At 59.6% G+C, this 13097-nt stretch overlaps 1 non-coding gene across 1 annotated transcript; it reads left to right on the top strand.

Moving 5' to 3' along the window:
* Positions 1-8601: 8601 nt before the first annotated feature.
* Positions 8602-8720, top strand: LOC131868279 (5S ribosomal RNA). The gene has a single exon (XR_009366745.1). It is a non-coding gene; the product is annotated as a 5S ribosomal RNA (ribosomal RNA).
* Positions 8721-13097: the final 4377 nt, after the last annotated feature.

The following is a 13097-nucleotide window of genomic DNA, read 5'->3' as shown; positions in this document are numbered from 1 at the left end:
CCCCTTATCCCGCGACGCGTCCGATACACAGATAGTTCCAAGGCGGCCGAGGAGCCTCACCGCATAGCAATCGGGGTGCGAGGCGAGGGATGCGGCGAGAAGGACCCAACGGCTAGACGGAAGAGGCTTCGGGTCCGCCTCGGAATGGTCCAAGCATCGGACGCGCTTGGGGCGACTACCAGTGACAACCCCTTATCCCGCGACGCGTCCGATACACAGATAGTTCCGAGGCGGCCGAGGAGCCTCACCGCATAGCAATCGGGGTGCGAGGCGAAGGATGCGGCGAGAAGGACCCAACGGCTAGACGGAAGAGGCTTCGGGTCCGCCTCGGAATGGTCTAAGCATCGGACGCGCTTGGGGCGACTACCAGTGACAACCCCTTATCCCGCGACGCGTCCGATACACAGATAGTTCCAAGGCGGCCGAGGAGCCTCACCGCATAGCAATCGGGGTGCGAGGCGAGGGATGCGGCGAGAAGGACCCAACGGCTAGACGGAAGAGGCTTCAGGGCCGCCTCGGAATGGTCCAAGCATCGAACGCGCTTGGGGCGACTACCAGTGACAACCCCTTATCCCGCGACGCGTCCGATACACAGATAGTTCCGAGGCGGCCGAGGAGCCTCACCGCATAGCAATCGGGGTGCGAGGCGAGGGATGCGGCGAGAAGGACCCAACGGCTAGACGGAAGAGGCTTCAGGGCCGCCTCGGAATGGTCCAAGCATCGGACGCGCTTGGGGCGACTACCAGTGACAACCCCTTATCCCGCGACGCGTCCGATACACAGATAGTTCCGAGGCGGCCGAGGAGCCTCACCGCATAGCAATCGGGGTGCGAGGCGAGGGATGCGGCGAGAAGGACCCAACGGCTAGACGGAAGAGGCTTCAGGGCCGCCTCGGAATGGTCCAAGCATCGGACGCGCTTGGGGCGACTACCAATGACAACCCCTTATCCCGCGACGCGTCCGATACACAGATAGTTCCGAGGCGGCCGAGGAGCCTCACCGCATAGCAATCGGGGTGCGAGGCGAGGGATGCGGCGAGAAGGACCCAACGGCTAGACGGAAGAGGCTTCAGGGCCGCCTCGGAATGGTCCAAGCATCGGACGCGCTTGGGGCGACTACCAGTGACAACCCCTTATCCCGCGACGCGTCCGATACACAGATAGTTCCGAGGCGGCCGAGGAGCCTCACCGCATAGCAATCGGGGTGCGAGGCGAGGGATGCGGCGAGAAGGACCCAACGGCTAGACGGAAGAGGCTTCAGGGCCGCCTCGGAATGGTCCAAGCATCGGACGCGCTTGGGGCGACTACCGTTGCCAACCCCTTATCCCGCGATGCGTCTGATACACAGATAGTTCCGAGGCGGCCGAGGAGCCTCACCGCATAGCAATCGGGTTGCGAGGCAGATTATTGGGAAGGGAACCCCCTGGGATGCGGCTCAAGCAGTGCCCAAAGGGACTGGAATGCGGAATCACATCGAGAGACCCAAATGCTATACGAGGGCTCAAATCGAATTATCGATTTGGCCACGACATGGACGCATCGGAACGACTACCTTTGCCGAACCACTCGCAATTGCATCCATACCGAAACCAATAGACATTTCCGTTAGAGCCCTCGCATAGCATTCGGGAATCTCGCATGCCCCTCTAAATCGACCAATGCTGGCGCTCAATGAAAATCCGAGCGCTACCACCGTTCGAGCGCCAGCATTGGTCGAGTTAGAGGGGCACGGGGGAGAATGCTCCAGTCAACACCTCCCCTATATAAGTTATTTGTCCGATTCTCGCACAACCGTAGTCTGCCTCGTCGAATCAAACAACGGTCCCAGATTCCGACTTCCGTTCCGTAGAGACCCAAAAGCTAGATGGAGGCTCGCAAGAAAGAGAGTCGGCGCATAGCAATCGGGTTTCTCGAACGTTTAGGGACCGAGCTCACTTGCGGATAGGGCAAAATCCGCCAAGCAACCCAAAAGCTAGACGGGGGCTCGAATCGAATCGCCTAGGCGGCCACAACAACGACGTGTTGGATCGACTACCAGTGCCAAACCATTCAGCAAGACTAGTCTGTGTCGAGGCCGGATAGAGATTCTCAGAGAGCGCCCGCATAGCATTTAGGAGACCTGCCGCGTCCCTCACACTCGACAAATGGTGGTGCACGTTTATAAATCCGAGCGATCCCAACCCTTTCAAGCACCAACATCGGTCGAGATAGAGGGGCACGGAGGGGGCTGCGTGAGACAACACAGTCCCCTATATAAGTTATTTGTCCGATTCTCACACATCCGAAGAATGGTCATCAAATCGGACAACAGCCCAAACTTCCGACTTCCGTCCCAGAAAGCCCAAGAGCTATCTAAAACGTTCATGGCCGGAACTCGATCGCGGCTATACCAGTCCGCCAAGCAACCCAAAAGCTAGACTGGAGCTCTAGTCGAATCACCTCTGTGGCCATTGCAAGGACGTGTTGGAGCGACTACCATTGCCGAACCATTCCGCAGGTCGAGTCCATACCAAGGCCGCATAGAGATTCACGATGAGCTCCTGCATAGCAATCAGGAGACTTGCCGTGTCCATCACAATCGATAAATCCTGGTGCAAGATTTTTGCATCCGAGCGCTCCAACCAGTCGAGCACCAGCATCAATCGACATAAACGGGCACGGGGGGAGGATGCTCGAGAACACTACCTCCCCTATATAAGTTATTTGTCCGATTCTCAAGCAGCCGAAGTCTGGTCATCGAATCGGGTCAAAGACCACAACTTCCGACTTTACCCACAATGCAAGTCATCGAATCGAACATCGGCCCCCGAGTCGGACTCCATGCGTATGTCAGGTCATCGGACCCAAATTCCGCCTTCCTGCGCATGGCGGGCCATCAATATCAACTCGGTCATCGGACCCAAACTCCGCCTTTTTGCGTATGGCACGCCTTCAAATCGGTCATCGGACCCAAATTCCGCCTTCCTGTGCATGGCGGGCCATCAACATCAACTCGGTCATCGGACCCAAATTCCGCCTTTCTGCGCATGGCACGCCATCAACTCGGTCATCGGACCCAAATTCCGCCTTCCTGCGCATGGCAGGTCATCGGACACAAATTCAGACCTCGCCAATATGCCTACGTATCGAATCGGTCATCGGACCCAACTTCCGACTTCATCCATACTGTAGGGTCTTTGAGGTTGGCGCGGTGCGCTCAACCCAGGGAGTCGACCCATCGAAGCATACACCTCCCCTATATAAGCTATTTGTCCGATTCCCACACCTGTGTAGTTTGCACCTCTGACCAGGACATCGACCCCAACTTCCGAACTCGACTGCAACGACGGCACCAGCGCCTTGGTGCGCACCTTGCGACGCACAGTCCCAACATTCGCCTTCCTGCACATGGCAGGTCATCGGACCCAAATTCCGACCTCGCGAGTATGCCTACATATCGAATCGGTCATCGGACCCAACTTCCGACTTCATCCATACCGTAGGGTCTTTGAGGTTGGCGCGGTGCGCTCAACCCGGGGAGTCGACCCAACGAAGCATACACCTCCCCTATATAAGCTATTTGTCCGATTCCCACACCTGTGTAGTTTGCACCTCCGATCAAGACATCGACCCCAACTTCCGAACTCGCCTCCAACGACCGAACCAGCGCCTTGGTGCGCACCTTGCAACGCACAGTGCCAACATTCGCCTTCCTGCACGTGGCAGGTCATCGGACCCAAATTCCGACCTCGCGAGTATGCCTACATATCGAATCGGTCATCGGACCCAACTTCCGACTTCATCCATACCGTAGGGTCTTTGAGGTTGGCGCGGTGCGCTCAACCCGGGGAGTCGACCCAACGAAGCATACACCTCCCCTATATAAGCTATTTGTCCGATTCCCACACCTGTGTAGCTTGCACCTCCGATCAGGACATCGACCCCAACTTCCGAACTCGACTAAAAAGACCGCACCAGCGCCTTGGTGTGCACCTTGCAACGCACAGTGTCAACATTCGCCTTCCTGCACATGGCAGGTCATCGGACCCAAATTCCGACCTCATGAGCATACCTACTAATCGAATTGGTCATCGGACCCAACTTCCGACTTCATCCATACCGTAGGGTCTTTGAGGTTGGCGCGGTGCGCTCAACCTGGGGAGTCGACCCATCGAAGCATACACCTCCCCTATATAAGCTATTTGTCCGATTCCGACACCTGTGTAGTTTGCACCTCCGCTCAGGACATCGACCCCAACTTCCGAACTCGCCTGCAACGACCGAACCAGCGCCTTGGTGCGCACCAAAAGTGCGCACTTTTGGAGGGCACTTTTGTGCGCTCCAAAGGTGCGCACTTTTGGAGGGCACTTTTCTGCGCTCCAAAGGTGCGCACTTTTGGAGGGCACTTTTTGGAGGGCACTTTTCTGCGCTCCAAAGGTGCGCACTTTTGGAGGGCACTTTTTGGAGGGCACTTTTCTGCGCTCCAAAGGTGCGCACTTTTGGAGGGCACTTTTTGGAGGGCACTTTTCTGCGCTCCAAAGGTGCGCACTTTTGGAGGGCACTTTTTGGAGGGCACTTTTCTGCGCTCCAAAGGTGCGCACTTTTGGAGGGCACTTTTTGGAGGGCACTTTTCTGCGCTCCAAAGGTGCGCACTTTTGGAGGGCACTTTTCTGCGCTCCAAAGGTGCGCACTTTTGGAGGGCACTTTTTGGAGGGCACTTTTCTGCGCTCCAAAGGTGCGCACTTTTGGAGGGCACTTTTTGGAGGGCACTTTTCTGCGCTCCAAAGGTGCGCACTTTTGGAGGGCACTTTTTGGAGGGCACTTTTCTGCGCTCCAAAGGTGCGCACTTTTGGAGGGCACTTTTGTGCACTCCAAAGGTGCGCACTTTTGGAGGGCACTTTTCCTGTGCTCCAAAGGTGCACACCTAGGTGAGCACCTTCGACCACACCTTGTAGCACACCAAACTCTGACTTTCGACTTCATCCGCAATGCAGGGTCTTTGAGGTTGGCGCAATGCGCACAACCAGGGGAGTCGACCCATCAAACCCAACACCTCCCCTATATAAGCTATTTGTCTGATTCTCATACATGCGTAGCCTGCAGGAGCAATTAGGACATCGACCCCAACTTTCGGCTTCTAAACGAAAACAAGGTCTTTGAGGTTGGTGTAATGCGAACAACTAGGGGAGTCAACCCATCAAACCCAACACCTCCCCTATATAAGCTATTTGTCTGATTCTCATACATGTGTAGTCTACAGGAGCAATTAGGACATCGACCCCAACTTTTGACTTCTTAACGAAAACAAGGTCTTTGAGGTTGACGTAATGCGCACAACCAGGGGAGTCGACCCATCAAACCCAACACCTCCCCTATATAAGCTATTTGTCCGATTCTCATACATGTGTAGCCTGCAGGAGCCATTAGGACATTGACCCCAACTTTTGACTTCTTAACGAAAACAAGGTCTTTGAGGTTGGCGTAATGCGCACAACCAAGGGAGTTGACCCATCAAACCCAACACCTCCCCTATATAAGCTATTTGCCTGATTCTCATACATGTGTAGCCTGCAACAACGATTAGGACATCCACCCCAACTTCTGAATTCGTCTGCGTTGACCGCACCAAAGGTGCACGCCTTGGTGCTCACCAAAATCCGACTTCCGACTTCTTCTGCTATGCGGGGTCTTTGAGGTTGGCGCAGTGCGCACAACCAGGGGAGTCAACCCACCGAATGCAACACCTCCCCTATATAAGCTATTTGTCTGATTCTCATACATGCGTAGACTGCAGCAATGATTAGGACATCCACCCCAACTTTTGACTTCTTAAACAAGACAGGGTCTTTGAAGTTGGTGCAGTGCACACAACCAGGGGAGTCGACCCATCAAACGCAACACCTCCCCTATATAAAGCTATTTGTCCGATTCTCATACGTGTAGTCTGCAGCAGCGATTAGGACATCGACCCCAACTTCCGAATTCGTTTGCATTGACCGCACCAAAGGTGCACGCCTTGGTGTGCACCCTGGAGTGCACTTTGGTGCTCACCTCGGTGCACACTTTGGTGTGCACCTCGGTGTGCACCAAAGGTGCGCACCTTGGAGCGCACCAAAGGTGTACACTTTGGAGCGCACCACATAGGGTCTTTGAGAGGTTGGCGCAGTGCGCACACCAAGGTGGGTGTTGAGGTGCGTGCCGAGGTGGGTGGGTGCTAGGGTGCGCTCCATGGTGGGTGCCAGGGTGGGTGCGTGCTAGGGTGGATTCCAAAGAGGGTCATAGGGTGGGTGCCAAGGTGGGTTGGTGATATAGTGGGTTCAAAGGTGGGTACTAGGGTGGGTTCCAAGGTGGGTCACAAGTTGGGTGCCAGGATGCGTGGGTGTTAGGTTGGGTGCCAAGGTGGGCTCCTGCGTGGGTGGGTGCTAGGGTGGGTTTCAAGGTGGACGCGAGGGCGGGTGCCAAGGTGGGTAACAAGTTGGGTGTTAGGATGGGTGAGTGCTAGAGTGGGTGCCAAGGTGGGTGGGTGCTAAGGTGGATGCCAAGGTGGTTCACAGGGTGGGTGGGTTCTAGGGTGAGTTCCAAGGTGGGTCACAGGTTCAGTGCTAGGGTGGGTGTCAAGGCGGGTGTCGAGGTGCCTGGGTGCTAGGGTGTGGATGCCAATGTGGGTCATAGGGTGGGTACTAGGGTGGGCTGCAATGTGGGTGCCAAGGTGGGTAACATGCTCGGTGGGTTCTAAATTGGGTGCCAGGGTGGGTGTGCACCCACCTTGCCCGAGGTGGGTGCCAAGGTGCCAGTGTGGGTGGGTGCTAAGGTGGATGCCAAGGTGGGTGAGAAGGTGGGTGATAGGTTGAGTGGTAGGATGGGTGGGTGCCAAGATGGGTCACAGGGTGGGTGCAAGGGTGGGTAGGTGCTAGGGTTGGTGTCAGGGTGGGTGGGTGCTAGGTTGGGTTCCAAGGTGGGTGCGAGGGTGAGTGTCAAGGTGGGTCACAGGTTAGGTGCTAGGATGGGTGAGTGCTAGGGTGCAAAGGTGCCAGGGTGGGTGCTAGGATGGGTCGATGCTAGGGTGAGTGGCAAGGTGGGTCCACAAGTGTCAAGGTGGGTGCCGAGGTGGGTGCCAAGTCGGCGACTGCTATGGTGGATGCCAAGGTGGGTCACGGGGTGGGTGCCAAGTTGCTAGGTTGGGTTCCAAGGTGGGTGCCAACGTGGGTGCTAGGGTGCGTGGGTTAAAGGGTGTGTCACAACGTGGGTGCCAGGATGGGTGCGCACCCACACTGGCCAAGACGGGTGCGGGTGCAAGGTTGGGTTCCAAGCCCGGTCACAGGCTGGGTGCTAGGATGGGTGGGTGCCAAGGTGGGCACCAGGGTGGGTGCACCCACCCTGGCCAAGGTGGGTCACGGGGTGGGTCCTAGGGTGGGTAACGGGGTGGGTACTAAGGTGCGTGCCAAGGTGGGTCATAGGGTGGGTGCCAAGGTGGGCACCAGGGTGGGTGTGCACCAACCCTAGCCAGGGTAGGTCACGGGGTGGTTGTCGGGGTGGGCGTCAAGGAGCCAAGGTGGGTGGCAAGTAGCCAAGTTGCGTGCCAAGGTGGGTGTCGGGGTGGGTGCCAAGGATCCAAGGTGGGTGCCAAGGAACCAAGGTGGGTGTCTGGGTGGGTGCCGAGGTGGGAGCCAGGGTGGGTCCCAAGGTGAGTGCAAAGGTGGGTGCCAGGGTCAAGGTGAGTGCCAATGTGGGTTCCAAGGTGCCAGGGTCAGGGTGAGTGCCAATGTGGGTTCAAAGGTGCTAAGTTGGGTGCGAGGTTGGGTGCGAGGGTGGGTGGGTGCCAAGGTGTGCTAGGTGGAAGCCCGGGTGGGTCGGCATCCCATGGGTGTCGAGTTGGGTGCCTGATGGGTGCTTCTTGTCAAGTTTTAGTCGTCGGGACTCATTTCGAGCCTTAGAGGTCGTTTCTTGTCCGGTTGCCCTGTCTTCGACCTGGGAACCCAATTTTGGTCCTCGGGTCCCATTTTTTTTTGTCTCGCATCCCACTTTTGGCCTGTGGCCTTTTCGGGGTCGATTCTCGTTTTGGGCATCAGAGCATGTTTCTTCTCCTAAAACCCAATATTTGTTTATTAAGTCTCGGAACACATTTTTGTTCTCGTGGACCCATCATGGGTCTTGGAACGCATTTGTGGTCCTTGGGTCCCATTTTGCATCCCGAAACTTGTGTTTTGGTGCTTGATCCCTATTTTGGGTGCCCACCTTGCACCAAGTGCGCACCCGGGGCAAACCGAGCGCCTTGGTGCACCGGGGCAAGATCGAGCGTGCACCCGAGGCGCCCCGAACATGCACCAAGGTGCACTCGGCCCACATGTGAGCGCAGGTCGTTGCGCCCGAGGTGGTGTGTGGGCACCGCGTTGCAGACGGGACACTGCACGCACACGACGCCCCCTCCAGGTGCACGCACGTAGGCCGGGCCGGGTGCACACCCGACGCCCTAGCAAGGTGCGCGCACCCGGGCAGGGCTCACACTTGGCGAACGGGGCGCACTTCGCGAGGGAGGGTGTGCACCTCGACGGGGGTGGGTGGCCGGGGTGGATTCGCACGTGGGTCGCGGTTTGCTAAGTACACACTGCGACAAGCTCATAACGGGTGCGATCATACCAGCGTTAGTGCACCGGATCCCATCAGAACTCCGCAGTTAAGCGCGCTTGGGCCGGAGTAGTACTGGGATGGGTGACCTCCCGGGAAGTCCCGGTGTTGCACCCTTTTTTAGTTTTTCGCCGGGCGTCGCAATGCTATTTGAATAAACCTTTTGCCCGTTTGCGTTCTCGTCGGGGCCGGGCCGGGCCGGGGTGCGCTGCCCGCACTACCGCGCGCGCGGGGGCGACACCGAGCGCGCACCCGAGGCGCCCCGAGCACACAGGCCACGGTGCAACCCGGGCGTTGTGCGCGCACCCCGGTGCGCCCGAGGTGCTGCGCGCGCACCCAGGTGAAATCGGTGTGCACCTCGGCCAGTGCGCGCTCGGTCGAGTCGCGCACGTTGGCCAAGGTGCACGGTGATGTTTCTTACTCTAAGGTTCCGCACCAGACGCCCGGGACAGGTGAGCGAAGCTGGGCGGGGCCGGGTGCGCGGCCGGGGCAGGTGCACGCAGCTGGAGAGAGCTTTGGAGCACACTTCGGAGCGCACCAATGATGCGCTCCATTCAAAAGTTTCCTGAAAAGGCAAAAAAAGTTGAGATTATAGAATTTCCCACTTGAGAGATTGTAAAAAAAAAAAATTTAAAATGAAGGAAACGCGGGTGCCAAGGTGTGCGCAGCCCAGCCAAGGTGTGCGCACCAAGGCGCCCACCCTGGCGAAGGTGCACGCAAGGTGCGCACCCGAGGCAAACCGGACAATTAACCCAACTTTCGACTTCGCGCGCACCTTGGAGCGCACTTCGGAGCGCTCCTTGGTGCGCACCAATCTTGGGCACCTCGGAGTGCACCATGGCGCCCACCAAGGTGCGCACCCGGGGCAAACCGAGCTCCGACTTCGTGCGCACCTTGGAGCGCACGAAAGGTGCGCACCATGGCGCCCACCAAGGTGCGCAGCCCAGCCAAGGCGTGCGCATCAAGGTGCGCACCCTGGCGAAGGTGCGCACCCGGGGCAAACCGAGCTCCGACTTCGTGCGCACCTTGGAGCGCACAAAAGGTGCGCAACCCAGCCAAGGTGTGCGCACCCCGGTCAAACCGAGCTCCGAATCGTGCGCACCAGAGGTGCACGCCATCGTGCGCACCTTGGAGCACACTTCGGAGCCCTCCTTGGTGCGCGCCGATGTTGCGCACCTCGGAGCGCACCCGGGGAAAACAATGCAATTAACCCGACTTTCGACTTCGTGGGCACCTCGGAGCGCTCTCGGGTTCGCACCTCGGAGCACACCGAGGTGCGCACCTTTGATGCGCTGCCTTCACCAATTTCCAGAAAAGGCAAGAAAACATTGAGAAGGTGTGCGCACCGAGGTGCCCACCCTGGCGAAGGTGCACGCGAGGTGCGCACCCGGGGCAAACCGGGCTCCGACTTCGTGCACGCCGCACCTTGGAGCACACTTCGGAGCGCTCCTTGGTGCGCACCAGGGCGCGCAACCCAGCCGAGGTGCCCACCCCGGCGAAGGTGCACGCGAGGTGCGCACCCGGGGCAAACCGGGCTCCGACTTCGTGCACGCCATGGTGCCCACCGCGGCGAAGGTGCACGCGAGGTGCGCACCCGGGGCAAACCGGGCTCCGACTTCGTGCACGCCGCACCTTGGAGCACACTTCGGAGCGCTCCTTGGTGCGCACCATGGTGCCCACCAGGGCGCGCAACCCCGCCGAAGGTGCACGCGAGGTGCGCACCCGGGGCAAACCGGGCTCCGACTTCGTGCACGCCGCACCTTGGAGCACACTTCGGAGCGCTCCTTGGTGCGCACCATGGTGCCCACCAGGGCGCGCAACCCCGCCGAAGGTGCACGCGAGGTGCGCACCCGGGGCAAACCGGGCTCCGACTTCGTGCACGCCATGGTGCGCACCGCGGCGAAGGTGCGCACCCGGGGCAAACCGGGCTCCGACTTCGTGCACGCCGCACCTTGGAGCACACTTCGGAGCGCTCCTTGGTGCGCACCAGGGCGCGCAACCCAGCCGAGGTGCCCACCCCGGCGAAGGTGCACGCGAGGTGCGTACCCGGGGCAAACCGGGCTCCGACTTCGTGCACGCCGCACCTTGGAGCACACTTCGGAGCGCTCCTTGGTGCGCACCATGGTGCCCACCAGGCCGCGCAACCCAGCCAAGGTGTGCGCACCAAGGTGCACGCGAGGTGCGCACCCGGGGCAAACCGGGGTCCGACTTCGTGCACGCCGCACCTTGGAGCACACATCGGGGCGCTCCCGGGTTCGCACCGGCGTTGCGCACCGTGGTGGGCACCTCGGAGCACACCAAGGTGGGCAGCGAGGTGCGCACCTTTGATGCGATGCCTTCACTAATTTCCATAAAAGGCAAAAAAAAAACGAGATTTTAAAATTTCCGTTTTGAAAGATAGTGAGAAAAAGGGAATGCTGGTGCCATCTTGAGCCCGCCCTGGTGCGCAGCCCAGCCAAGGTGTGCGCACCAAGGTGCCCACCCTGGCGAAGGTGCGCGCCCGGGCAATTAACCCAACTTCCAACTTCGCGCGCGCCAGGGTGGGAGCGCACCCAACAACCGGGCCTGGGAAGAGCCAATGCGAGAAACCCCACCAAACGCTCTGACAAAAAAAGAGGGGGCGCTCCAGTAACCCCGCTTCGGAGCGCACCCTGGGCAAACCCAGCCAAGGTGCCCACCCCGGCCAAGGTGCAGGCGAGGTGCGCACCCGGGGCAAACCGGGCTCCGACAACGTGCACGCCGCACCTTGGAGCACACTTCGTAGCGCTCCCGGGTGCGCACCTCAGAGCACACCAAGGTGGGCAGCGAGGTGCGCACCTTTGATGCGCTGCCTTCACTAATTTCCAGAAAAGGCAAAAAAAAAAGGAGATTTTAAAATTTCCGTTTTGAAAGATAGTGAAAAAAACGGAACGCGCGTGCCATCTTGAGCCCGCCCTGGTGCGCAGCCCAGGTAAGGTGCCCACCCTGGCAAAGGTGCGCACCCGGGCAATTAACCCTACTTCCGACTTCGTGCGCGCCAGGGTGGCAACCGGGCCTCGGAAGAGCCAATGCGAGAAACCCCACCAAACGCTCCGACAAAAAAAGAGGCGGCGCTCCAATAACCCCGCTTCGGAGCGCAGCCGGGGCAAACCCAGCCAAGGTGCCCACCCCGACGAAGGTGCACGCGAGGTGCGCACCCGGGGCAAACCGGGCTCCGACAACGTGCACGCAGCACCTTGGAGCACACTTCGAAGCACTCCCGGGTGCCCACCGGCGTTGCGCACCGTGGTGGGCAGCGAGGTGCGCACCTTTGATGCGCTGCCTTCACTAATTTCCAGAAAAAGGCAAAAAAAAATGAGATTTTAAAATTTCCGTTTTGAAAGATAGTGAAAAAAAAGGAACGCGGGTGCCATCTTGAGCCCGCCCTGGTGCGCAGCCCAGGCAAGGCATGCGCACCAAGGTGCCCACCCGAGGTGCACACCCGGGGCAAACCGGGCTCCGACTTCGTGCAGGCCGCACCTTGGAGCACACTTCGGAGCGCTCCTTGGTGCGCACCATGGTGCCCACCAGGGCGCGCAACCCAGCCAAGGTCTGCACACCAAGGTGCCCACCCCGGCGAAGGTGCACGCGAGGTGCGCACCCGGGGCAAACCGGGCTCCGACTTCGTGCACGCCATGGTGCCCACCGCGGCGAAGGTGCACGCGAGGTGCGCACCCGGGGCAAACCGGGCTCCGACTTCGTGCACGCCGCACCTTGGAGCACACTTCGGAGCGCTCCTTGGTGCGCACCATGGTGCCCACCAGGGCGCGCAACCCAGCCAAGGTGTGCGCACCAAGGTGCACGCGAGGTGCGCACCCGGGGCAAACCGGGGTCCGACTTCGTGCACGCCGCACCTTGGAGCACACATCGGAGCGCTCCCAGGTTCGCACCAGCGTTGCGCACCTTTGATGCGCTGCCTTCACTAATTTCCAGAAAAGGCAAAAAAAAACGAGATTTTAAAATTTCCGTTCTGAAAGATAGTGAAAAAAACGGAACGCGGGTGCCATCTTGAGCCCTTCCTGGTGCGCAGCCCAGGCAAGTTGTGCGCACCAAGGTGCCCACCCTGGCGGAGGTGCGCGCCCGGGGCAATCCGGGCTCCGACTTCGTGCACTGCATGGTGCCCACCAAGGCGCGCAACCCAGCCAAGGTGCCCACCGCAGCGAAGGTGCACGCGAGGTGCGCACCCGAGGTGCACACCCGGGGCAAACCGGGCTCCGACTTCGTGCACGCCGCACCTTGGAGCACACTTCAGAGCGCTCCTTGGTGCGCACCAGGGCGCGCAACCCAACCAAGGTCTGCACACCAAGGTGCTCACCCCGGCGAAGGTGCACGCGAGGTGCGCACCCGGGGCAAACCGGGCTCGGACTTCGTGCACGCCGCACCTTGGAGCACACATCGGAGCGCTCCCGGGTTCGCACCAGCATTGCGCACCTTTGATGCGCTCCAATAACCCCACTTCGGAGCGCACCAGAAACC

This window comes from Cryptomeria japonica, unplaced genomic scaffold (assembly GCF_030272615.1).
Source record: "Cryptomeria japonica unplaced genomic scaffold, Sugi_1.0 HiC_scaffold_202, whole genome shotgun sequence".
NCBI lineage: Eukaryota > Viridiplantae > Streptophyta > Pinopsida > Cupressales > Cupressaceae > Cryptomeria > Cryptomeria japonica.
The sequence above is the reverse complement of the archived record's forward strand: the minus strand, read 5'-3'. Positions and strand labels throughout refer to the sequence as shown.